The sequence below is a fragment of the Mustela nigripes genome, chromosome 2 (assembly GCF_022355385.1).
Source record: "Mustela nigripes isolate SB6536 chromosome 2, MUSNIG.SB6536, whole genome shotgun sequence".
Lineage (NCBI taxonomy): Eukaryota > Metazoa > Chordata > Mammalia > Carnivora > Mustelidae > Mustela > Mustela nigripes.
The window spans coordinates 98,606,279-98,632,449 of NC_081558.1; the positions used below are offsets into that span (position 1 = coordinate 98,606,279).

The 26,171-nt window shown below is 40.4% G+C and overlaps 1 long non-coding RNA gene across 1 annotated transcript; it reads right to left on the reverse strand.

Moving 5' to 3' along the window:
• Window positions 1-6,949: 6,949 nt before the first annotated feature.
• Window positions 6,950-24,983, reverse strand: LOC132010011 (uncharacterized). The gene is made up of 3 exons (XR_009402119.1): window positions 24,897-24,983; window positions 7,764-7,949; window positions 6,950-7,475 (listed from the first exon to the last, which is right to left on the reverse strand). It is a non-coding gene; the product is annotated as an uncharacterized LOC132010011 (long non-coding RNA).
• Window positions 24,984-26,171: the final 1,188 nt, after the last annotated feature.

Below are 26,171 nucleotides of genomic sequence, written 5' to 3' on the forward strand. Positions count from 1 at the left end.
GGGATCTGCTCAACTGTCATCTCCCAGGGAAACTTCCTCTCTCACCTCCCCATGCAAAGGGACCAGCTCCCTTCCCCGTCACCTCCACCCCTTACCTTGCTTTCCTTTATTTCCCTAGCACATGTCTCTTGGAATGTCATGTCTATTATTATTTGTTTGCTTATTGTCTTTCTTCCTCACTAGAATGTAAAGTCTGGGAAGGCAAAGACATTTTCTGTCTACTTTCCCATATTGCCCCAACACGCAGCATGTGATAAGTGCCTGATGCATGTTTGTAGAGTATTTTGGAAATTTTCATACAGAATTCAATATTCTACAAACTATATTTAGAGTATTATCTATGTTAGGGCCGATTTAATGTTAAAACCTGTTTAACTATTAGGGCCTGCTTAGCCAGAGCAACTCCATATTACCTGGGTAGCCATATTGTTGTTTACATCTAAAGACTTCATTCCAGGGATAAACGCCCCAGTAGTTCCTGGTATTGGTTCTGGGTGTCAATTCTGGGAGTAGACGCCTTAACAATAGAAGCCACGTAACTTGGGTCTGCTGTTATGCCCTATAAAACCAGCCTGTGAGACCTGGACGGGGTCGCCCTCTTCGGAGGCGGCCCTGGCGGGTCAGTCTGACTTCTGATGCTTGGCATAGAAATAAAGCCTTGCCTTACTTTCAATTTGTATCAGTCTTGTTCCTTTGATAACGGACCCCAACAATCTAGTTTTTATAATAATATGCACAGGAATACACATAGGAAAGAAGACCAGAAATAAATAGGTCAAAATATTAAAAGTGATTATCTCTGGATGATAAAACTTTGGGTGATTTTCATTTCCTTTATCCTGCTTTCCTAGCTATTCCAATTTCTTTTCAATGAGGTATTACAAATTTTAGATAAATTAAAGGCAAGGTGCTCATGATGAAATGTGAAGTAAGAAAAGGTAAATTAAAAAATCTAATGTATTTAATAAAGGGGCACTCGGGTGGCTCAGTTGATTAAGAGTTCTCGGGGTCCTGGGATCGAGTCCCGCATTAGACTCCCTGCTCAGTGGGAAGCCTCCCTCTGCCCCTCTCCGCAACTCATGTGCTTGTATGCTCTCTCTCGTTCTCTCTCTCACATAAATTTTAAAAATCTTAAAAAAAAAATGTGTCTAATAAGATCCTGATCCTGATTTGTTCAGTTGTGTTTTGTTCTGTTTTTTAGTTTATTAAAAAAAAAAAAAAAAAAAGACTTGGGCACCTGTTTGGCTCAGTCATTGGGCATCTGCCTTCCGCTCAGGTCATGGTCCGGGGGTCCTGGGATCAAGTCCCGCGTGAGGCTCCTTGCTCAGCAGGAAGCCTTCTTCTCCATCTCCCTCTCCCTCTTCCCCGTGCTTGTGTTCCCTCTCTCACTGTGTCTCTCTGTCAAATAAGTACATAAAATCTAAAAAAAAAAAAAAGAAAACTTGAAGAAAATACAGCAATAAATTAATAGTGGTTATCCTTGGAAGTTGGAATAACAGGAAGTTTTCATTTCTTACTTTTTTGTGTTTTTGAAGTTGTTGTAATAGGCATGAATTACTTTGATGACCTACAAAAATTAAGACAAATACTAAGAAAATGTCTTAAGAAATAGTAAGAAAAAAACACATAAATTATTAAAAAAAATAAAAATGAAGTCCCCTTAACTAGAAATACAGCTAGATATTTGGTGGTTTTCAAAGAAAGGGCAGGAGATGACAAAAAGAAGGGCACCCAGAAGGAGGGAGTAACCTGGGAATGCAGACCTTAATGAGATTACAATAAAATAGTAATAAGGAAAGAAAGAAGAAGCCAACTACAGGGAGGGACAAACATAATAATGGAGAAAAAGAATTGGAGCAAAGACCTTCAAATGAAGTAAGTTGAACTTTCCTTCATTTGACTCAAATAAATGCCCACCCTTGGAGCTTCCTAAATTTTGGAAAAACCCAAAGCTAGGTGGTAAGTAAATGGATATTATTTTGTAAACTTCTGATGGGGTCTTTTAAAAGGCTTTGAACAAAAATTACATTTTGAAATTGCCGGCAAAGCCTTAACTTCAGTTTTTCAGAAGAGGCATCTGAGTCGGGATATTCATGACTGGACCTAATTGTGTATTAATTCCAATGGTGATGATTGGAATCATAACTACAAATAACAGGACACATTCTTGTGGTCTCTTAAGTCTCTTACCTGGGTGATGGAATAATAATAATAATTAGGACATGGTGAATCTACCTTCTCACTGTGAAATAAAATCCCAAATAGAAGTAGTTACTATTCATTGAAAGCAGCATGTGAATAATCAGATAAAAGAAAAGTACTTAGTGAAGGTACAAAAACACTTGGTGAAAAGTCCTTTAACACTATTTTTGTAGCACAATAAAATAAAAATGTGGATTAGTTTTAAAATTCATAGCTTATCTAAAGGAATTCCCTGGGACTTACTGCCTACATATAAAATTACTTTAAAGAGAGAAATAGGGGACTGTATAATAAAATGGAAAGAATTCAGAGTTCCTTTTTAATAGAATACACATTGATATGTGAAAGTGCTTTTAATTAGAGATAATTAAAATAATAGGCTATATTTAAAATAATTACATACTGAAAGATGTCTACAAAATGATGGGAACTTGGCTATAAAATTTTAATATGAGCAATATCAAGTCATAATAATACCTTATCTAAATGCATTTTTAAAATTAATCTATCTATTCACCTCACTTGCCTTTCTTTCTGCCTTGGAAAAAACCCCCAAAACTTTTCTTATGTATGGACCCTGGTTCAGCAAGTGCAGAAGAAATTTACTGGAGTTGTATCTCTATGACAAAGTCATAAACATAAATTTACTGTTGAAATAAAATTTGAAAGTAATAGATCCCTGGAACTATATATTCAAATTCACATATCTATAGCTATAGATAGCTATATATTTAATATATGACAGATTTGACCATGTTTCTCACAATAATAATTAAAGGAAATAAAACTAGAATGCCATACCTATGGAGGATGTTGAATTTAAGTACTAAAAAACTGAAATATAAATTTAAAAAGGAGCTTTTATTTTCACCTAAATTATGAAGTATTTTTTTAAATGATGGTACCCAAAACATGATCATTAATCACCATCAACAGCATTTTGAAGTGAATCAAACCTTTTGTAAAGTAATCTGGCAATATATATTGAGAGATACACAAAATTATAACTCTCAATTTAGCAGTTCTAGTTCTAGGAATGTATCCCAAGGAAATAATCCTAAGCAGGGGAAAAACTATAAGCAAAGAAAATATTGATCTACGCATTACTCGTAATAGATTAAAAAAAAAAAAAAAAAAAAAAAAAGGAAAGGTGCCTGGGTGGCTCAGTGGGTTAAGCCTCTGCCTTCGGCTCTGGTCATGATCCCAAAGTTCTGGGATCGAGCCCCGAATCAGGCTCTCTGCTCAGCAGGGAGCCTGCTTCCCCCTTCTCTCTCTCTTCTGCCTCTCTGCCTACTTGTGATCTCTCTCTTTCTCTGTGTCAAATAAATAAATAAATGTGTCCATACATACAATCTTTAAAAACAACAACAACAAAAACAAGAAGAGGGAGATTTTCCTGGAAAGATGCCAAGTATTTAATAAAAGAATAGTTATGTAAACTATAGTACATTCATTTGGCATATTCTACAGCTGGTAAAAATGCTAGTTATGAAAACTAGGGAGAAACATGGAAAGAATCTTATGGCATGCTAAATTTAACAGCAGAACACAAATTTATATATACTATATGATTGCAATTCTTCAAAGATATGCTTAAAAAAGTACCAGAACTAAGCACACAAAGATGATAATGATGGGGCTACTAGGGTGATCAGAGTGAGGACACTTTTATCCCTTTTCTCTACTTTCTGTATTTTCCTGATTTGATTATATTATTTAAAAAAATCAATGTGTTACTAAAGTTTTGGACCAAGGGTTTGCTAGTGTGGGATTTTTTTTTATTTTTGGCAAGGTTTTTCCAGCATTTTCAATTCTAGTATATTTCTGAAGGCTTGATAGGCTAGATAGTAGGAACTTAAAGTAAAATTTTGCAGAAAATTTTAGGTAAATTACAGGTGGAAGGCTTATGATAAAATATGTGAAAAAATGTATGGAGAAAAAAATGTTTTATGTAACACAATTCCTATTTTTGAAAAGTATTTTTTATTAAAAATAAGCCTTGACCAAGACACCTGGGTAGCTCAGTCAGTTGAGCATCAGTCTCTTGGCTTTGGCTCAGGTTGTGATTTTGGGATCCTGGAATCAAGTGCTAAGTGGGTTTCACGCTTGGCTTGGAATCTGCTTAGGATTCTCTCTCTCCCTCTCCCCCTGCCCCTCCCCTCTCTTTCTCTCTCTCTCTCTCTAAAATAAATAAATAAATCTTAAAAAGCCTTGACCTTCCTCTTTATGATATAAAAATCAAAAGCAACAAAGGAAAAATAGATATATTGGATTTCATCAAAATTGAAAACTTGTTCTTCAAAGGATATTGTTGAGAAAGTGAAAAGATTGGGGCACGTAGGTGGTTCAATTGGTTGAGTGACAGATTCTTGGTTTCAGCTTAGGTCATGATCTCAGGGTCATGAGATTTGCCCCACATCAGGCCCCGCATTGAGCTCTGTGTCCTCTTGTTTTTCTCCTTCTGTTCCTTCCTCTGCTCATGCTTGCTCTCTCTCTCTGTCATAAATTGATTAAATCTTTAAGAAAAAAAGAAGAAGAAAGTAAAAAGGCAACCTGCAGAGTGGGAGAAAATATTTGCAAATCAGATATAAGGGATTTGTAACCAAAATATGCAAGGAATTCATAACAATAAAAAGAGAAGTCAGCCAATTTTTCAAAGAGACAAAAGATTTAAGTAGACATTTCTCCAAAGATATACAAATGGCCAAGAAGCACATGAAAGATGCTCACCTGCATCCCTAATGATACTAATCATTAGGGAAATGCCAATTGAAAGCATAGTGAGATACAACTTCACACCCAGTAGGACGGCTCTAGCCAAAAAGGCAAGACAGCTAGTGTTGGCAAGGCTCAGAGCAAGGGAGACCCTCGTTCACTGTGGTGGGAAGGTGACATGCTGCACCTGCTTTGGAAAACAGTTTGGAAGGTCCTCAAAAAATTAAGCATACAGTTATCATGTGAACCAACAATTCCACTCCTAGGAAAAATGAAAATGTATGTCCACACAGAAACTTCTACGTCCATCTTTAAAACAGCCATATGTAATAGCTAAAAAGTGCAAAGAGCCCAAATGTTCATCAACAGATGAATCGATAAAGAAAATGTGGTGTACACATATCATGGTATAAAATTCAATGGAATAAAGTTCTGATAAGTGCTACAACATGGATGAACTCTGAAAGTTTCATGCTAAGTGATAGTCAGCCATCACAAAAGACCACATATTGTATGATTCCACTTATATGAAGTGTCCAGGGTAGGCAAATCTACAGGGACAGAAAGCGGTTCCCCAGAGATGAGAGGTAAGAGTGTAGGGGAGTGGATATGGAGCTTCTTTTTGGAGCAATGAAATAATCTAAAATTAGATAGCTGTGACGGCACACCTCTTTGCAGGACTAATTGAATTGAATTGAATTGAATCCATATACTTTAAATGAGCCACTTATGTAGTATGTGAATTTTACTTCAACAAGGCAGTTAAAAAAATAATGTCACCTCTATTTTGACCCAAGGGTGTGGGAAGAAAAAAAGGTGAAAGGAAACACAGCGATAAATTAATAATGGTTGCCTCTTGTAACCTCTAGAAGGACAGATGATTTTCATTTTTTCCTCTGTTTGGTGTTAACCAGTATTCATGCCAAGAATTCCTGTTATGTATTATCAGGGGTCTGGTGAGGAAAAACCGCTCCACACTTCAGCTAGGGCCTAGGTCACAGTCCTTGCTCAAGGCTGCTATGATCTTGTGCGACATTGGACAAGTCACCCAACCTCTCTGTACCTTAGTTGTTTCTTCTGCACAAAAGACATCATAATGATTTCTCGATCCTGGGTTGGTTGGTTTTTTGTTGTTGTTGTTGTTTAATTAACATATACTATATTATTTGTTTCAGGGGTACAGGTGTGTGATTCATCAGTCTTCCACAATTCACAGTGCTCACCATAGCACAGATCTGGGTTGTTTTAAGCAAAAACATAGAAAGTTCGTGTTAGCACAGAGCACGGTACATGGCCTACAGCAGATTCAGGAAATGCAGGTTAGTGATAGGAGTCACAGTGGGCTAACAGAGATGGTCGAAGGCCAGGGGTGTAGTGGTAAGAGACCTGTACCGCCAAAAAGTAGTTAAGAGCACTCTCAGTTGCCAGGCCCTCTCGCCGCAGGTCAGCCAGTTGTTGTGAGTGAGGAGGGCAAGGAGAGCACCTCTCCAGTTCCCAGGGCTTTTGTAGAAAATGTTGAGAGAAACCTTCTTTTAGGTTTCTGGACATTTTGAATTCTTAATACTGGTTAGTATTTTTTTTTTTCCCTCTGAGTTTTGTGGAGCCCAGAGGGAAGCCAGGCAGAGCCAGATTTTTTTTTTTTTTTTTTAGTTTTGCTCTTTTGCACCATTAATTTGTTCCCTTTCTTTCTTCTTTTTGGAACTCACATCCAAGTAAATGGTTGAATTTGAGTTTCTTTTTCAATCACGTGAATTTACCTGGGGTTCAAAAACAACACTTTGAGGGGCGCCTGGGTGGCTCAGCGGGTTAAAGCCTCTGCCTTTGGCCCAGGTCATGATCCCAGGACCCTGGGATCGAGCACCGCATCGGGCTGTCTACTCAGTGCAGACCCTGCTTCTCTCTCCCTCTCTCTGCCTGCCTCTCTGCTACTTGTGTTCTCTGTCAAATAAATAAATAAAATCTTAAAAAAACAACAACAACAACAACAACACTTTGAGAGACATAAAGAAATAGACCTTAAAGGGATGAAAGGTTTATTTGTCACTAGCAGATCTGAATTGTCAGCATAAATTCTACAATTTTACTGAGGTTTACACAACTAGGGAGAAATAGGGCTGGACTTTTGCTCTTTTTAGACTTAGATTTGCTGTTGAGATCAGCAGTTGTATGTGAAAAGTCAGGATTAGTTGCTTCTGTAAGTGGCCACATGCTGCCTATTGTCCCACTCATCACAAGTTAGCGAGTTTTGATTTTGTCAATAAGTTTTCCCAATACCATCTCTACCCGATTCTGGTAGAGATGGTACAATGCATTCCTCGCCCTGTTTGCTCTTCTTGGGTCCCCGGGATGACTTCGTTTCCAGCCTCCCTTGCAGGTGTGGGTGTCTTTGGCTTTTATCCGTGTAATGTAGGGGAGCGAAGTAAGCCGCCTTCAGTTTGGCTCTTAAACGTCCTGTGTGATCCTTCAGCTCTCTCTTCCCGACTTGCCATGTGTTCTAGATGAAGATTCCTGGGTCCCTCTTTGGAGAGGAGCTGCCAAGGGAGCGGCCTGACACCAGACTGTGACATAAATGAAAAATAAAAGCTTTATTATTTTAAGCCTATTCTCTGTCTGGCCTAAAACAAATTGCATTTTAACGAAGAATCCCCCATATTCTCCCATCACAGAGCTGGTGTCACATCGTGTTAACTGGGAGTCATTTTGGTATATATTTGGTTCTGCTTTTAGGAGCGTAAGTAGGATCGGATGTTCAGGAAGCCTGTATCTTTCCATGTTGCATGTGGCATCACTTGGATATTTGCCTTTATGTTCTTTTCAGTCCCACATGGGAGAGGGCTTGTGCTTACCCACGCCAGGGACGCACCATCCTTCGCCAGAGCTCTCTTTTCTCTCGATGGGCTTCTCCTTGCAAACTGCACTCATCGGTCCTTCACTTGAAGCCAAGTGCAACAATTCAAAGGAGTTGAGTACTTGGAAAAGGGCATACTCTATGAAATGCCTTCCTCCGAACACAGGATGGTAGTCTTTTGCCCCTTTTGGAAACAAAAAATTGTTTGGTAACCAAATTACTAATTCATTAGAGAGATTATCGTACTGTCTTTCTTGCTAAGAATCCAGAAATTCTTAGCATTTTAGAAGCCATCACATTTATATTACAATTTTTTCCCCTTCTAATTCATAGGCACCTCAAGGTCAAGGGAGCAGGTGGGTTTTCTTGTTTGTTGGTTTTTGTTTATTTTTTTTTAATCTTACATGCTGAGAGTTGGGTTAGTCTTGCTCCTTGATTCATAGCAAATTATCATTATCAGTCCATATAAAGCCCCTTTCTAGTTTTATATAATTTTATTTTATTTTTACCCATTTACCCTAATAATCATCCACCAATGTATCTGATATGTGTTGTTAAATATGTATGTATCCTTATAAGATATGGGTTGGGGTGTGTGTGTGTGTGTGTGTGTGTGTGTTTAAAATCTTTGCTTCCTTTCCATGGATATTAAGTGACATTGTTACACAGTCTGATGCAAATGTCTGGGCTGGTTTCTAGAATGTACATAAGTAAGCCACTTCCTCCACAGTCTTTCAGGTAACAAGCTGATGATTGGACTATGCAACTTTATTACATTTATATGGTTTTCAGTGCCCTTTGAAATGTGATTAGTTCTTTTAAGGATTGGGGACCCTTTTGACACTTAGCTTATGAATAATTAAATCCTATTAATACTCCAGACTGAACAAGACCTAATTTATTTCAAGTTCCGAGTCTCGGTAGAGGAGGCCTTGGCTCACCACCTTCCAAATAATATCACTACCTCATTTCATCTTCTCCTTAATTCATTTAAGTGGTAAAACACAGGTGACAGAAGAGGAGGTGTGTGTAGAGTATTATTGAAATATATTTTATTAATTTGGGAAAAAACCTTTAAATTCTAGAAAAGTAGGGAGAATAATAAACCATATACCTCTGAATTTCTTCTTTAAAAAATAATTTATTTCAGATACATAAAAAGACACTAAAGGAATATAAAGAGAATCACTGTGTCCATTCCTCCACTTTAGATCTTACAAATAGAGTTGAAGGCACTTTCCCGATCCAATTCCCAACTATCCTTCCACCCCTAAAATCACCATTATCTTGACTTTTGTTTGTCATTCCCATGTAAGACTTTATGCTTTTACTCATCCTATATGCATTCAAAACGGTAATATTATTTTGTAGATTGGAAACTTTATATAAATGATATCATACTCTTAGTAACCTTTTGTAACTGACTTTTTATTTATTTATTTATTTATTTATTTGACAGAGAGAGAAAGATCACAAGTAGAGCAGCAGGCAGAGAGGTCTGAGCAGAGAGCCCCATGCGGGACTCGATCCCAGGATCCCGAGATCATGACCCGAGCTGAAGGCAGAGGCCCAACCCACTGAGCCACCCAGGCGGCCCTGTAACTTACTTTTTTATTTAACTTTTTTTGGGAGGTTTTTTTTTTTCCTGGTTAATATGTGTGATTCTGATTCATTTAAATTCCATTGCCACCTGTTTTGTTGCATTACTAGGGTTCATTTTTGCTATGACAAGCAATGCTAACGTGAACATTCTTGAGCATGTTCTCTTTGGTACATGAGCGAATTTCTCAGAGTGGATGCTTGGAAGTGAGGAGCTGATGGCTTCTGGTGCTCCTTCCCCTGCCTGGCGCTCCTGCCTGTCCTGCTTCTGGTGTAGCTCTCTCCTCCGGGTCTTGCAGCCAGCCGGGCAAATTTTCTGCTGAGTACAGCCTCCTGTCAGTGGCTGAGTGCTTGGAAGGTGGTGCTCCCTCTGATCCTCTTTGGCTTCCACAGTTGTCGTGACTGTCCTCTCTCTGTTTCTGGCACCCAGGCTCTCAATGGACTCTCCTGGAGAGCAGTCAGGGGTTTGGAGGAACCCCTCCAAACGCTGGCTTGTCATCAGCTTGGGGCCCATCCCTATTGCCTCTGCCTCAAAGCCCTCCTCGCCATTGGACTCATTGTATTTTTCACCCCGGTCCCCAGCTTTCTCATCTTGGCCACCAAGATCCTCTCTCCTGCCAGACCCACCTCCCACCAAAGTTCTCTTTGTCACCAGTGACCCCATTTTGTTCACCCTCACCACTGGGCATCTCTCTACCACCAAATCACTTAATTCCATTAAGCCACATACTTTTTTTTAATTGAAGTATAGTTGACACACAATGTTACATTAGTTTCCGGTGTGCAACATAGTAATGGGACAACTCGGGATGTTAGAGTCTGCTCACTGCAGTGTAGCTAACTTCTGTCACCGTATAATGCTATTATAATGCCACGGACTCTATTCCTAAGGCTCTGCTTTTCAATCCTCTGACCTGTTCATTCCAGAACTGGAAGCCTGTATCTCCCTCTCCCCTGCACCTGTTTTACCCAATACCCCTCCCCCCTTCCCTCTGGCAACCATCTTTCATTCTCTGTATTTATGGGTCTGTTTCTGCTTTTTGTTTATTTATTCATTTGTTTTGGTTTTTTTTAGATTCTGCACATAAGGGAAATGATGTAGTATTGTCTTTCTTTGACTTATTGTACTTAACGTATTACCCTCTAGCTCCATCCTCGTTGCAAATAGCTAGATCTCATTCTTTTTTATAGTTGAGTAATATTACTCTGTGTGTGTATGTGTGGGCGCGCACGTGTGTGTGACATCTTCTTTTATTCATCTGTCAACGGACACTTGGGCTGCTTCCATGTCTTGGCAATTGTAAATAATGCTGCAGTAAGCATAGAGGGGCACGGATCTTTTCAAATTAATGTTTTCATTTTCTTTGGGAAAATATCCAGCAGTCAATTCCTGGATCATATGGATCATATGTTTAATTTTTTGAGGAAACTTTATATTGTTTCTACCCCAATTTACATTGGGTTCCAGTGCCTACCAGTGACTACCCTAATTTACATTCCCACCAGCAGTGCACGAGGGTTCCTTTTCCTCCACATCCTAGCCAGCTCTTGTTATTTCTTGTCTTTTTGATACTAGCCATCCTGACTGGTGGGAGGTGATATCTCATCGTGGTTTTGATTTGCATTTTCCTGATAATTAGTGATGTTGAGCATCTTTTCATGTGTGTTGGCCAACTGTACGTCTTTTTTGGGAAAATATGTCTTCAGGTTCTCTGCCCAGTTTTTATAATTGGATTATTTGTGTTTTGGGTGTTGAGTTATAGAAGTTCTTTAACTATTTTGGGTATTAACCCTTTGTTGGATATATCATTTGTGAAAATCTTCTCCCATTCAGTGGGTTGCCTATTTGTTTTGTTGATGGGTCCTTTCACTGGGAAAGGGCTTTTTATTTTGGTGTAGTCCCAATAGCTTATTTTTGCTTTTATTTCCCTTGCCTGAGGAGAAATACCTAGAAAAAAATTTAGACTTAACACCCCTAATGGACAGTCTTTACCACTAACAGTTGCCTTTTCTTCTCTCCCCCAGACCACACTCAGATCTGAAACTTCACCACCAAGAACTTACTTTCTGTCACTGGGCCCTTCCCTGTCATCTGACACCCAATATACATCACTTTAACCCAATCCCATGGAATATTGTCCTACAGAGCTCATCTCCACAGACTCCCTGTTGGTTGGCCTCTGCTGTCCCAACAATCTCAGGCATTGATCCCTTGAGCCTGCTTAAGAAGGTGGGCTCCTCCTCTATGCTGATTTCCACATTAGAGAAGTGATGTGGAAGATTGATTTAGGAATTCCTTCGAGGGTCAGAGAATCCCAGGAGAGAGCCAAGGCTGAGCTCCTCAGCTGCAATCAAGAAACGCTCCTAGATACCGTGACCTGGGAAACTCCCCAAAGTAAAATGGATGTCTACGCAGTCTCAAGGTTCCAGTGACCCAGAAATGCCCTCCACCAAGGAATGTTAGTTACCATGTCTTAAGAGTGGCTTGCTGGTGATTTGGAGCTCATATTCGAAATGAAGCCATAGAACCAGTGTTAGGTCTGCCCTTTGGTGAGGCACTTTGGCTTCTCAGGTCTCACTGGCCAGAATGTGCCCAGTGGAGACAGAGCAGTTTCCCAGGGGCTGTTTATCCTTATGGAGGCCAGAGGGTGCTGCCTGGGATGGTGGGAACACTGGTCTCTGAGCTGTTGTCCCCAATAAAGAGCCAGGTTAAGTATTTTCCCCCGGTGGAAGAGAGAGGCTGCTAAAAGATCTAATGGAGGGGCATCTGGGTGGCTCAGTGGGTTAAAGCCTCTGCCTTCGGCTCGGGTCATGATCTCAGGGTTCTGGGATCGAGCCCCACATCGGGCTCTCTGCTCAGCGGGGATCCTGCTTCCCCTTCTCTCTCTGCTTACTTGTGATAACTCTCTCTCTGTCAAATAAATAAATAAAGTCTTAAAAACAAAAAACAAAAAACAAAAAGATCTAATGGAGGAGAGCAAGGAGAACAGGCAGAATTAGGGCCTTCCCAAGCCAGGGAAGATCCAAGCTGCTTGGGTAAGAACAGAGACTCTTGTAAACAAGACCCCCCACCCCCCCCACACACCAGCTGATGGCACAGAATGGGCAGGCTACTGCAGAATATAAATTGGGAAAAAAGATAAGGCACTTTTCACAGTGGCTTTTCCAAGAAAAAAAGACAAGGGTCAAGAAGACGTCTTTCCAAAGGCCAACTCAGCGTCAGTTCTGCATAGGGTCAGGCCCAGTAGAAACTAAAGCTGTCTTTAAGGGCAATAGGGATGCTCAGGGGTTCAGGAATGCAAGACAGTCATGGGTCTGATGCTGGAGAGGAAACTGGGGCTTAGGAATGGACTTCACACATGGGAAGAGGGTTAGGACAAGACAGAAGATTGACCCTGGAAGATCCTAGAGATGGGCATGCCTGCAACCACAAGGTTCCCTTTTTCCCGGAGCAAAAGAAAATGAAAAGCACCACATCCTGTAGCAACGAAGCAGACTGTAAGGGCCAGAGCTGTCCCAGCAGCAGTAAGTAGTAAGTCACCAGTAATAAAGTATGTCCCTATCACATAACGCTCAGTGTGATGGTACATGGAAAAAGATACAACACGACTTCTGGGATATTCTTTTTTTTTTTTTTTTTTTTAAGATTTTATTTATTTGACAGAGAGAGACACAGTGAGAGAGGGAACACAAGCAGGGAGAGTGGGAGAGAGAGAAGCAGGCTCCCCACTGAGCAGGGAGCCCAATGTGAGGCTCGATCCCAGGACCCTGAGATCATGATCTGAGCCGAAGGCAGACTCCTAACTACTGAGCCACCCAGGCACCCCAACTTCTGGGATATTCTTGCCAGAAGTTCATAAGCTCAATCTAATCAAGAAAATATCAGTCAAAATCAAATTTAGGGACATTTCATAAAATAAGTTACCAGTACTTTTCAAAAGCATCGAGTTCATGAAAAACAAGATGGAGGAAATGTCACAAATTGAAGGATAATAAGGAGTTATGATAAATCAATGCCTTGGGGAAAGGGGAGATTCTGGACTGAACCCCAAAGACATTTGTGGGAGAACTAATAAAATTCTGCAAGTCTGCAGATTTTAGTCATAACACCAATTTCTGTGTTTTGATTCTTGTACTGTAACGATGTAAACTGTTAACAGTGGGGGAATTAAACAGGAACTCTGCACTATTTTTGCAACTTTTCTTTAAGTCTAACATTATTTCAAACTAGAAAGATTAAAAAAAAAAACCCTGCCTGACACCTTTTGATGGGGGGCAATTTTTGACCATTGAGTCAGTTTCTTCATTAACTATTGGTTCATCTAGGTTTTCTAGTCCTTCTCTAGACAACTCTGTAAATCTTTCTCTAAAGCTTTCCATTTCAACTCTGCTTTCAGAATCATTGGCATGATATTAATTTATATTATTCTCCAATATGTTTTGAAATCTTTGCTGGGTTTACAGCCATAACCCCTTTTTCATTAAAGCTATTATTTACTTGTGTGTTTTCTTGCTGTTTTCCCCTTTGATTGGGACTGCCAGGGGTTTGTCTTTTTATTAGCCTTTCAAAGAATCTGCTTTGGTTTTGTTAGTCATTCTTTTTCTATTTTCAATCATTTCTGGTTTAACTTCACATTTTCTTCCTTCTTTTTTTGTGTGTTCATTCTATGGCTCTTTTTCTAGCTTCTTGGATTGAACACCATGCTCATGGATTTCTCGCCCTTTTTGTTTATACTGTAAGCAGGGCACAGTTATTGTTTCTAGTTCTATTTATATCACTTACGTTGTCATATATAGTATTTTCATTGTACAATTTTAACGGTCATAATTTCTGTTATAACTTTTCTTTTAATCCGTGGGTTATTTTTAAGTGTGCCTTTTATTTCAAAACATACGGAATATATTTTTATATAATTTTAAAATATAATTCATTTAGAAAATATATAATTTAACAGGAATTGTATAATTTTTAACTATAACTTTTATTATGATGATATTTATTTTATCAAAATACATACATTCTTATAGTCTAAATGATAATCACTGCTATTTGGCACAAAGGTTCATAATACAATTTCAATAAATACTGTTCATCTGCTCTTCACTCTTCACACCAAAACAGTTATTGGTTGCCTGAAATGAGGAAAGTGTTTCAAAATAGAACATGTGTCATTGACTGTATGATCTAAGGTTTCAGTTTTGACTCGCTGTCCCTGCACCTTTCCAACAATTCTGTATACTAATGGAGAGTATTGAAGCACACCTTGAGCTTGATTTGTGATTCAGTTCACCATCTTCAAACAAATTACGGCCAATAAAAGTTTTCAAATTAACATCTCTCTGGCACTTGCAGGTGTCAATGACACTTGTGTGTGGATAGAGGTCACAGAGATTTGTGATTGCGCCGAAGAATATAGGTCCAGAATCAGTACTTATTATTGCTAGTATTAAAGAGTGACAAGTAATATCCTGGTGAATTTATATATTCCCACTATTTGAAACACTGAGCTAAGCTGGAATCTGAGGACAAGGTCAGGAAAGTCACCCTCTAAAATGGAATCTAATGGGATTTAATATACAAGGGAGTGGAGTTTTTATACCATATTCTGTTTTGTGTGCTTTCCTAGGCACCCAAGATGTTAGAAGTAATGGCCCTGACTTATCCAGAGTAAAAAGAGAATCTAATATTAGCTATGTGTCACCGCCTGTATTAGTCAGGGGTGATCAGAGATGTAGAACCAATGGGGTGTGTGTATGTGTGTGTGTGTTTGCTCTATTTAGACCTTGCACTATCTGGATAAGTCTCACATTATGCAGGACAAGCTGCTTTTCTCAAAGTCCACAGATTTATTTATTTATTTTTAAAGATTTTATTGCTTTATTTGCGAGAGAGCGTGAACAAGAGAGAATGCACAAGCGGGGAGGGCAGGGGAAGGGAGGTGTAGAAGGAGAGAGAGAAGCAGACTCCCTGCTGAGCAGGGATCCTGCCCTGGGCTTGATCCCAGAACCCTGAGATCAGGACATGAGCTGAAGGCAGATGCTTAACTGACTGAGCCACCCAGACACCCCAAATCCACAGATTCAAATTCAAATGAAATCTCATCTAAAAAACACCAATTCAGAAACATCCAGAATAATGTTGGACCCACCACCAAACACTGTGGCCCAACCAAGTTGACACATAATATTAGCCAGTACACTGTCCAAGGAGGATGGGATTGTGACGGGTGGCTGCTGGTATTTTAGTCCTTAGAAGACAGGGTACCTACAATGAAAAGTGGCCTGACTTTGATTCCCAACTGTATTTCCTTTTAGTTTTGTGGCCTTGAGCAGTTTAGTTAACCTCTGGGAGCTTCAGATTCTATAACGAAATAATAAGGTTGTGAGAATTCAATGATATAATTCTGTGTATCATCCAAGGGTCCCTTCATATGTGCTCTAAGATTGCTCATATCCCCCCTGCTTCTCCAGGAGGAAGCATTCTCCACCTGCTACCTCAGTCCAAGCCATACTCCTTATGAGATGAAACAACACTCTGGGCTCCGGCCACGTTCTGATTACTAATTCCATTTTCCATGTATGTGAACATATAAATTCTTGTCAGAAAAGATTGTCCTATTGTTCATGAAGGCAATGGCATTCCTTTAAAAAAAAAATAGAATTATGTCAGGGTGCCTGGGTGGCTCAGTTGGTTAAGTGGCCGACTTGATTTCAGCTTAGGTCATAATAATCTCAGGGTATTGAACCCCATCTTGGGCTTCGTGCTCAGTAGCGAGTCTGCTTGAGGGTTCTCCCTCTCCCTTTGTCCCTCTCCCTGTTTGTGCTTTCTCTCATTTAAATAAATAAGTCTCTAATCTTAAAAAAATAGAATTTTGTCCTCCATGCATGCAGTATGTGTGTGTGTGTGTGTGTGTGTGTGTGTGTGTGTAGCCATTTTCTTCATTAAGAAAATCTAACACACAGTGTTACGTTGTTTTCAGGTGTACAACATAGCTATTTGATTGGTTTATGCTATGCTATGCTCCCCACAAGTGTAGCTACCATCTGTCACCATACAACACTATTACAATACCACTGATGGTATTCCCTATGCTGTACCACAATGTTATTCTTATTCATAAATCAATGTCTGAGTCAGAAATTGTTCGTAAGAAATCTGCTCTAAGAAACTCATAAAAAGAGGTTGTTGTTGTTATTGTTATTTTTAATCGAGGAGAACTCATAGAGATTCAATTATGGGAAATCGCCTATCCTCATTGGAAACCATAAAATGAATTCCCTGCCTCCATCTCTAGACTGGGACTACACAGTCTTGTTCATTTCTCTTGGGCTTTCCTTGCTATATTCTAAATATTTTCTCCCCTATAATTTTGGGCCACATGTGACAGTTCATAGTTTTGCTGTCCTGCTCTTTATATGGCCTTGCAGCTCTCTGCACATGGCATCTGACCAACTCACTGTGTTTCAGAGATCAAATTCAAGATAGTTGGATTGGTTGCTGGTCGGATGGTTCATTGGCTGTGGCTAAGTGGGAATGGATCGTGTCATTGAAAGACTAATCCTTCCAGGAATATAAGTCAGAAACTTAGCCTGGAAAGGTAGGTTGGGTATGCCGGGCAAAGTAACCTACAACTTAGTTTCCAATATGGCTGCCTCACTGGGTCCACTGACGCACCTCAGAAACCTGTACCTGCCCTATGCTCCTGCAGTCCCACAGCTTACCTTTTCACTCAGCTAGCTCCCAGATTTGCACCATCTGGCTTCTCCTCAAATCAGAGAAGCCAAAGCTCCTACAGGCCTTTCTGCCCCTGGCTGCCCTTTGTCCAGCCGGGGAGAACTTTGACCACACCCTTATGTGGTTCTCAAAGACCACTCTGATCTATGGCATGGACCAGACATCTCCTCTTGTCTTGCTTTTGGATCCCTGTCTCCAGTCTCAGTGGCCTCCCTGGTGTCTCTCTCCTCCTCCCTCCTTGGACCTGTGGATTTTGTCCCTATTCATATTCTCCTACTGTCTCACTGGATCTTCTCGCTCACGATGCTCATGGATCAGTACTTCACTCCACTCCAGCATGAACCAACGCATAATGTTGGCTTCCTGAACTTGCACAGCTGAGAGGAAAACCCAGACTAGAGGCTGGATCCCTGTGGCATGTGATATGTCCCGAGAGGGCAAGCCTAAAACAGCCAGACCGCCAGCGCCCTACAGTACCACCAATGGCAAGCAGCAGCCAAGCTTCACGGTGAGAAGAACCAGCATGTGAGTCAGCAGGCCTGGGTTTGAATACTGGCTCTTATATTCACTAACTGTGGGAACATGGCCAAGTTTTCCGAGGCTTAGTCCTATAACACAATAATCATTATAATAGTTAAGGTGCAGAGTTGCTAGAAAAACTAAATGAGACGAGTGCAAAGTAATTAGCACATAAGAAACAAATGGTAATAGTTATTTTAAATCATTTTTATCAGTGTTAATAGCAACATCTCCTAGTCCCCAGGAAATGGTTAAAAAGGAGGTATTGTTATGCCACACAGTCAACCCCTCATTTCTGAAATAGGCTTTCCTCTTTACTCCATCTATCCTATAAGGTCATTGCTGTATGGGGGCGGTGAAGAAATGACGGATGTATTTATAGCAGTTAAGGAAACTGTATTTTGGATTTGGAGAACTTCCCCCACCTAAAACCCTCTCCTGTAATAAAAGTTTAAAGTCCTTTCCTTGCAGCTTACCTTATATATATTTTTTGTCAATGTCACATTGAGGTTTCTCTGTGCAAGCACCACCATACTAAAACATATATCTTATGGAATTTTGGTTGGAGGGAAAATTATTTCTAAGTCATTTTTCCTATAGCTAAGAAGTATACAGTAATTAAAACATTATTTGTAAACAGGAACAAAAAATAATTTATAGCTTATATATGATCATTGCATTCTTTCATGAACTCACATATTTATGTGTTGAATAAAACCTATGAATACTAACTGGCTCTTTATTCCAGTAAATGAGACAGGTAAGGGAGTGAATTGGAGAAGAAAGTGTGGGGCACATAATTGAAAAATAAGATGGAATGATGGATTTGAGGTGCATGTCTGCCACGGAATCACTTTGTGACTCTAAATAAGTAGGACACGTTTGGGCTTTGAGCTCTCCACCTGGAAGATTATGAGAATATAACTATCTGGAAAGTATGGCACGAGAGTCTATTTTTTTTTTTAAAGGGAGAACATCAGAAAGATTTTTTGGACTTTTGGATCCAAATGGGCAAACATTAAAAACAAGAGTCTAGGAAACATTTTATCCCTGGTTAACAGAGTTTGTAATATTTGAAGAAGCTATATTATATCTAGTGTTTCATCAAAATAATAGTTACATATACATTGTTTCAGCAAAGAGACGGATGAATGGGCAGTTTATAAAAGATGAAACACGTTTGTCCAAGGAACATATAAAACAGTTGCCATCCTCACTAATCATCTCAGCATTGCAAGCTTAACAATGAGATAACTTTTCCCCCCCGCTATTCAAATTGGAAAAAAAATTAAACAGTCTGATGATATGAATCCAGCTTTGGTTGAGGGTGTGGGGAAACGCACATGTTGATGGTAGTATAAGATAGCAAAGGACTTTTTTTAGAGCAATCTGGTAATAGCTCTAAAAATTTTAAACCTGCATGCCCTTGGACAAGGAAATTCCACTTTGAAGGATCTGTCCTCCTTAAATACACACACTGTACAAAGATGTACATATGACGGTGTTTGTGACAGCAATGTTTGTAATGGCATGAAAGGGGAACCTGATCATCCATTAATAGAAAGTGATTCAATAATTTACCATACAACCATATTACCATCTGCCACTATGAAAAGGAATGAAGCAAATCCACAGATACTGACAGATCGGGTATGAAGAAGGATTGTCCATGAAATACTGTCATAAAGACAAGTTGCAGAACAATACCTAGAAAATGATCTCATTTAAAAAAGTTCATGTGGAAGATACCCATTAAAATAATAAGAGGAAGATTAATTTTGAAAGGTGAAGTGATGACTTTTCCTTTTTTACTTGATATATGTCTAAAAAATTAAAAATTTATGTGTTTTTTGTAGATGGGGAATTAGTTCTAAAGATACGATAGATTCAAGCTAAACATCTTCTGGAAAGAATCCATCACAGGCGATGTGTACTTCTTACTGCATCATATCAGGGGGCAGAGCCATAACATCTTAGTCAGTCAGGGAAGTTGAGATTGCCCCCTGGAGGAGAGTGGTAGCAACACTTCACCTTCATCCTACAGGTGGGTTTTCCCCTTTGCAACTGAACAGTTATCTGTGTGGAGTGTGTTGGTATCAGAAGAGTCCTCTGTCCATCCACCATTCACCTACTGACTTTACCACCAAGTTTTCTGCCTAAATTAGTATTTTCATTTGAGTTGAAAATGATTTTTTAATTCTATCATCCCTTCTGTTATATCAATTTTCATTATTCCATTAAGTAGAGCTTTCTCTCATTGACTGGAACTATTTGCTTACTCTGAAATACAGCTCCTCCTAGAAAAGTAGGATTTAATCACCATTTAAATGTTTGTTGGCCACTGATAGTTCTTTGTGAATTATCTTTTAAGTGCCCTTGCCTGTTTGCAATGGGTATGTTCCTATTTCTCTTACTGATATGTTGGCATTCTTTGACATATGTGGTGTATATGTCAGTTTGTTGTCTGACTTTTCATTTATTTGTTTCATGTACAGACACTTTATATTTTAGTGTGGTCTACTAATCTTTCTCTTTGTGGTTTCCTCATTACTTTTATGCACAGAAATGCTTCTTTATCCCAAAGCCAAATCCATCTTTATTTTCTTACAGCTATTTTATTGTTGAATATTTTTATAATTAGAGAATACATTTATTTATTTATTTTTAAAGATTTTATTTATGTATTTGACAGAGAGAGAGAGCCAAAGAGCACAAGCAGAGGTGGAGGGCATGGCAGAGGGAGGAGACACAGGCACCCTGCTGAACAGGAATTCCAACATGGGGCTCCATCCCCGGACTCTGGGATCATGACCTGAGCCATGACCGAGCAGAAGGTAGGTGCTTAACCAATGGGGCCACCCAGGCACCCCAAGAACACATTTGTTTTAAAAACACTAAGGTTTTTTTTCTTCCTTCCTTCCTTCCTTCCTTCCTTTCCTTCCTTCCTTGAATATGCATATTTACTATTCCTCTATGTAAAATCCTTCCCTACCTTCCTATTGAATGCATGATAAAAGTCAGACTTGGTAGTTTGGCATTTCAGCTCTTTTGAATTTGGCCTTCCTTGGCACCTCATTTCCATCCACACTTTAGCACTAGTAGACAACTTGCAGTTCCCTGAATTGTTAATGCTGTTCCATATCTTTATAATGCTGTTTCTTGTTAGGTCCGTGATCAAAGGAGCAAGACTGATACAAAGCAAAGGTCAAGCAAAGCTTTATTTCGTGCCAAGCATTGAGAATCAAACCAACCATTCGGGGCCGCCCCTTACAGAGAGAGTGAGCCGCTCCCAGCCTCACAGACTAACTTTTATAGAGCAAAGGCCATGTGGTTGAGCCTGGCCATACACAGATGGCCAATGAGATTGTAACACACAGAGAAAGCTGCACAGTCATGCTAGGTCACACATGGGTGGCCAATTGAATTACAATTCACCCCATAGTAGCTACTTGAACTAGCCTATCACCTTGGTCAGAATTGGCACCCAAAAGGCGGGTCCCACACTCCTTGATAGCTAGGGAGAGAGTATGCATGCTCCACTGATTGGATGTCTCCACCTGATCCCTGCATTCGGGCTGTTATCTCCACCTGACCTGACCCGCCCTTGTATTTGGGCTCTGTTATCAGGGACTGGTCAACCATATTTTACTAGTTTCCTGGACTTGCTTTTAAGTAAGCTCCCCTGGGGCGGGGGGTCAGGGTCAGTTTAAGTTTTACTGCATAAACAACAAAAACACTGTTTAACCCAGATGAAATCGCTCTGGCTAAATAGGCCCTTACACTTATATCTTTATAAATATAGATTCCCTTTTCCATGCTCTACCACAGTTTGCCTGATAAACTTCTTCTTCCTGTAAGAAAGGAACCTCCTTTTGTGTGATATTTTGTTTTTCTCCAGCTCAGTTTGTCACCCCTTTGGGTACACCCAAAGGTCCTCCCAGGTCCTTTGGTTAGATTTGTATTGACTTTTAGCTCATTGCATTAGCATTGTCATGACCATTTTCTGCCAATCTTCTTCACTGTAAAGTTCCTGGTGTTCCCTTTGTTCAAGAGGCAATTTAGGGAGATGTTTTGAGACTAGGTAAATATCATCTTCCTCAAGAATGTCCAATGGAAAAAAGACAGCCTCTTCAACAAATGGTGTTGGGAAAACTGGATGGCCACATGCAGAAAAATGAAACTGGACCATTTCCTTATGCCACCCACAAAAATAGACTCAAAATGGATGAAGGACTTCAATGTGAGAAAGGAACCCATCAAAATCCTTGAGGAGAACACAGGCAGCAACCTCTTCAACCTCAGCCACAGCAATTTCTTCCTAGAAACATCAACAAAGGCGAGGGAAGCAAGGGCAAAAATGAACTACTGGGATTTCATCAAGATCAAAAGCTTTTGCACAGCAAAGGTAACAGTCAACAAAACCAAAAGACAACTGACAGAATGGGAGAAGATATTTGCAAACGACATATCAGATAAAGGGCTAGTGTCCAAAATCTATAAAGAACTTAGCAAACCCAATACCCAAAGAACAAATAATCCAATCAAAAAATGGGCAGAGGACATGAACAGACATTTCTGCAAAGAAGACATCCAGATGGCCAACAGACTCATGAAAAAGTGCTCCACATTACTCAGCATCAGGGAAATACAAATCAAAACCACAATGAGGCACCACCTTACACCAGTCACAATGGCTAAAATGAACAAGTCAGGAAATGACGGATGCTGGTGAGGATGCGGAGAAAGGGGAACCCTCCTACACTGTTGGTGGGAATACAAGTTGGTGCAGCCACTCTGGAAAACAGCATGGAGGTTCCTCAGAAAGTTGAAAATAGAGTTACCCTACAACCCAGCAATTGCACTACTGTAAAGATACAAATCTAGTGATCTGAAGGAGCACGTGTACTTGAATGTTTATAGCAGCAATGTCCACAATAGCCAAACTCTGGAAAGAACCTAGATGGCCATTAACAGATGAATGGATAAAGAATATGTGTTATATATGTTATATATATACAATGGAATACTATGCAGCTATCAAAAGAAATGAAATCTTGTCATTTGCGACAACGTGGATGGAACTAGAGGGTATTATGCTTAGTGAAGTAAGTTAATCGGAGAAAGACATCTATCATATGATCTCCCTGATATGAGGAAGTAGAGATGCAACATGGGGAGTTTGGGGGGTAGGAAAAGAATAAATGAAACAAGATGGGATCGGGAGGGAGACAAATCATAAGAGACTCTTAATCTCACAAAACAAACTGAGGGTTGCCAGAGGGGAAGGGGATAGGGAGAGCATGGTGGGGTTATGGACATTGGGGAATATTGCCCTCGACGCGCAAGGACGACAAGACGCCCCAGTTCGGATGCATCTTCTCTCTTTATTTCCGCAAGTCTACACACTTATATACACTTACATGACCAATCAGCGAGCAGGGTATAGGAGGGAGCGAATCAGGCTGTGCACCTAAACGAACAACTTCGCTAGCAACCAATGCTGTTTACTTCCTCTTTGGGCGTTCCGCTTAGTCTCTCGAGGCAATCCTAACCTGGCAACTAGCCAGGCGCCATCTTTTAATGGCGGAGGCCGCCCTGGCCAGGGGCCTGCCTCCGACATCTCCCCCTTTTTTCTTTTATGGCAGGGATCGTGCCTGTCTTAGGTTGTCAGTGGCGGGGGATATCCTTACCCGTCATGAGATGGCAGATATCAATGATCTGCGTCCTGTCTTAGGTTGGTATATTTTCCCCACCAATCTTACCCGTCGTTGACTACCGATCCAGCATACTTAGCCACACTTGTGGGGATGTTCCAGCCTCGATGGCTAACAAGGCCTGCACCAGGGCTTGCTGTTGCCAATGTTGCTGTCGCCTCCAAATTTGCAGATTCCTTACTAGCAGAATCAAGCCCACTACGAGGATTATCATCAGACCAATTACGCTAGCCCATTGTTTCGTAAAGGTTAACACATCTTGCAATGTTTTGATTATCTCTGGGAGGGTTGCAAGCTCAACTCTGGTGTTATTTATCCTTGTTATGCCTAGTAGCAGGTGCTGAGTATAGTTTTGGAATTCTGCGGACTAATTCCCCTGCAAGTATTGGGAGAGCTGTCGGGAGACATTCTGTAGGTCACTCATATTAGTATAGGCTATGGGAGTTACACAAATTGCCAGGAAGGGTACTATGCATCCCAGTCCCAATAGGGCCCCCCATATGTCCACTTGTTCTTGAACCAAATCCACTCTCTGGTTGACTATCAGGATTATACCGCTGGTTGTTTTGGTCCTCTAAAACCAGAAAGGCAGAGGCCAGGTCATGATCTCTCCAGCTCGAAATCCTGCCACTACCACATGTGGTGCAGCAGCTACAAGCTCCTTGGCACGCCATAGGATTATACGGCGGAGGGGCACTAGGCGTCGCTGGAGTCGACAGTTTCAACTGTTCAAACTTGGGAGTGCATTTTACGGTCTAACTCCTCCCCTGACATTTCTTCTTCCTCTTCACTAGAACTACCCCCCTCTAAGGCACGAGAAGACCGCTCCTCTTTCACTTCCTCCAATGCCTCTGCTCCCTCTTGTAGAGCTGATTCACATTTGGGTTTAGGCCCCCCCAGGCATCCCCGGACTAAGGTCCATATTGCCAGGGTCCTGGGTGGCAAAGGCGTTTTATTGTCCTGTTTCTTCAAATCCTCCCCTAAGTGGTCCCATTGAGGTATGTTTAGCAAGCCTTCATCTAGGAACCATGGAGCTGCCTTTTCCACTGTATTCAAAAAGGCCCGAGCAGTTTTTGCTTTTAGTGGAGTTCCATTGGCTTTCAGCAGGTCTTCTAAAGACCCTTCCAACCGCACTTTAGATACTTCAGATCCCATTATGAACACACAGACAACAGACGCGGACGTTAAAGACTCGCCGCTAAATTCCAGCTCTAAGGCCGCCCCGCTTCTTATTGCGGACTTGTACAAGATTCCCACCACTTTGATCGTGGTCCCTTCCCCGCTTACCTGTGGTTTCGATAAGAAAATCCCAGCTCTATAGCCGCTCCGCTTCTTGTTGCGGTCTTGTACAAGTTTCCCACCACCTCTGTCGTGGTTTTACCCCGCTTGCCTGCGGACTTCTCTCTTGCAAGGTTTTTCTATTTTTACTCCCAGCTTTACCGCGGAATTCCCACTTTTGAACGTGGCCTTTACTCCCCGCTTTACCGCGGAATTCCCACTTTTGAACGTGGCTAACATCCCTGCTTACCCGCGGACCTTTACTCCCCCCTTTCCTGCGGATTACCTTGCAAGATTCCTTTATTTAGTTCCCGGGTGCCGGCGCCATTTATAGCCCTCAACGCGCAAGGACAACAAGACGCCTCAGTTCGGATGCATCTTCTCTCTCTTTATTTCTGCAAGTCTACACACTTATATACGCTTACATGGCCAATCAGCGAGCAGGGTACAGGAGGGAGCGAATCAGGTTGTGCATCTAAACGAAACTTCGCTAGCAACCAATGCTGTTTACTTCCTCTTTGGGCGTTCCGCTTAGTCTCACGAGGCAATCCTAACCTGGCAACTAGCCAGGCGCCATCTTTTAATGGCGGAGGCCACCCTGGCCAGGGCAGGGGAAGGTATGTGCTATGGTGAGTGCTGTGAAGTGTGTAAACCTGGCAATTCACAAACCTATACCCCTGGGGCTAATAATACCTTATATGTTTATATAATGTATTATATAAAATAAAATTAAAAACATTTTTTTAATTTAAAAATTAAAAAAAATTTTTAAATTATTTTTAAAAGTCCTCTTCCTCATTAAACTCTTGACTACTGATGTTGGCATTGGCATCTATTAATGGTTTTCTAATTCCATCATTCCTTTTGTATTTACTAGTTGGCATTCTACTATAAGGAAAAACTCTCCTTATTTTTTAATTTATTTACTTATTATTTAAATTTATGTGTATGGACTATGGATTATTTGTTTTAGTCATTACTTTTATTCCAGTCAATGGGTTATAAAACATTACAATCATTGTTTGAGTTAATGTTCATGTTGTCCCAGATGGAATCCATGGGAATTCCTTCAAGCTGGCTCCTATGTCCTGTCACTCTTTGGTACTTATTTGCTTTCTGACACAAGATGGTCTAGGCTCATATTATTCTTTCAGTGTCCCAGGCTAGAGGTCAACTCCCCCCACCAAGATGTCTGGTTTCTTTCAGTGGAAATGGCGTTATGTTCATTATTTTTAGGTAACTTCCTTATTTTCAAGTAACTCCTTTTTTTTTTTTTTAAAGTAACTCCCTTATTTTTAGATAACTCCTTTTATTTTTAACTACCTTCCCTGTCAGGAGAAACTGGCTTCCATTATCCTCTATGTAGTTACTCATTTGCTTAAGCCTAGAAAATACAGAAAGTAGTTTCAGAATTGCTAATTAGACTTCAATATTTATATGCTATTTGTCACTTTTGAGGTAAAATTTACATACAATGAAATGCAAAAATCTCAAGTGTACCATTTAATGAGTTCTGAAAAATGCACACACCTGTGCAACCCAAACCCTTATCAAGATACAG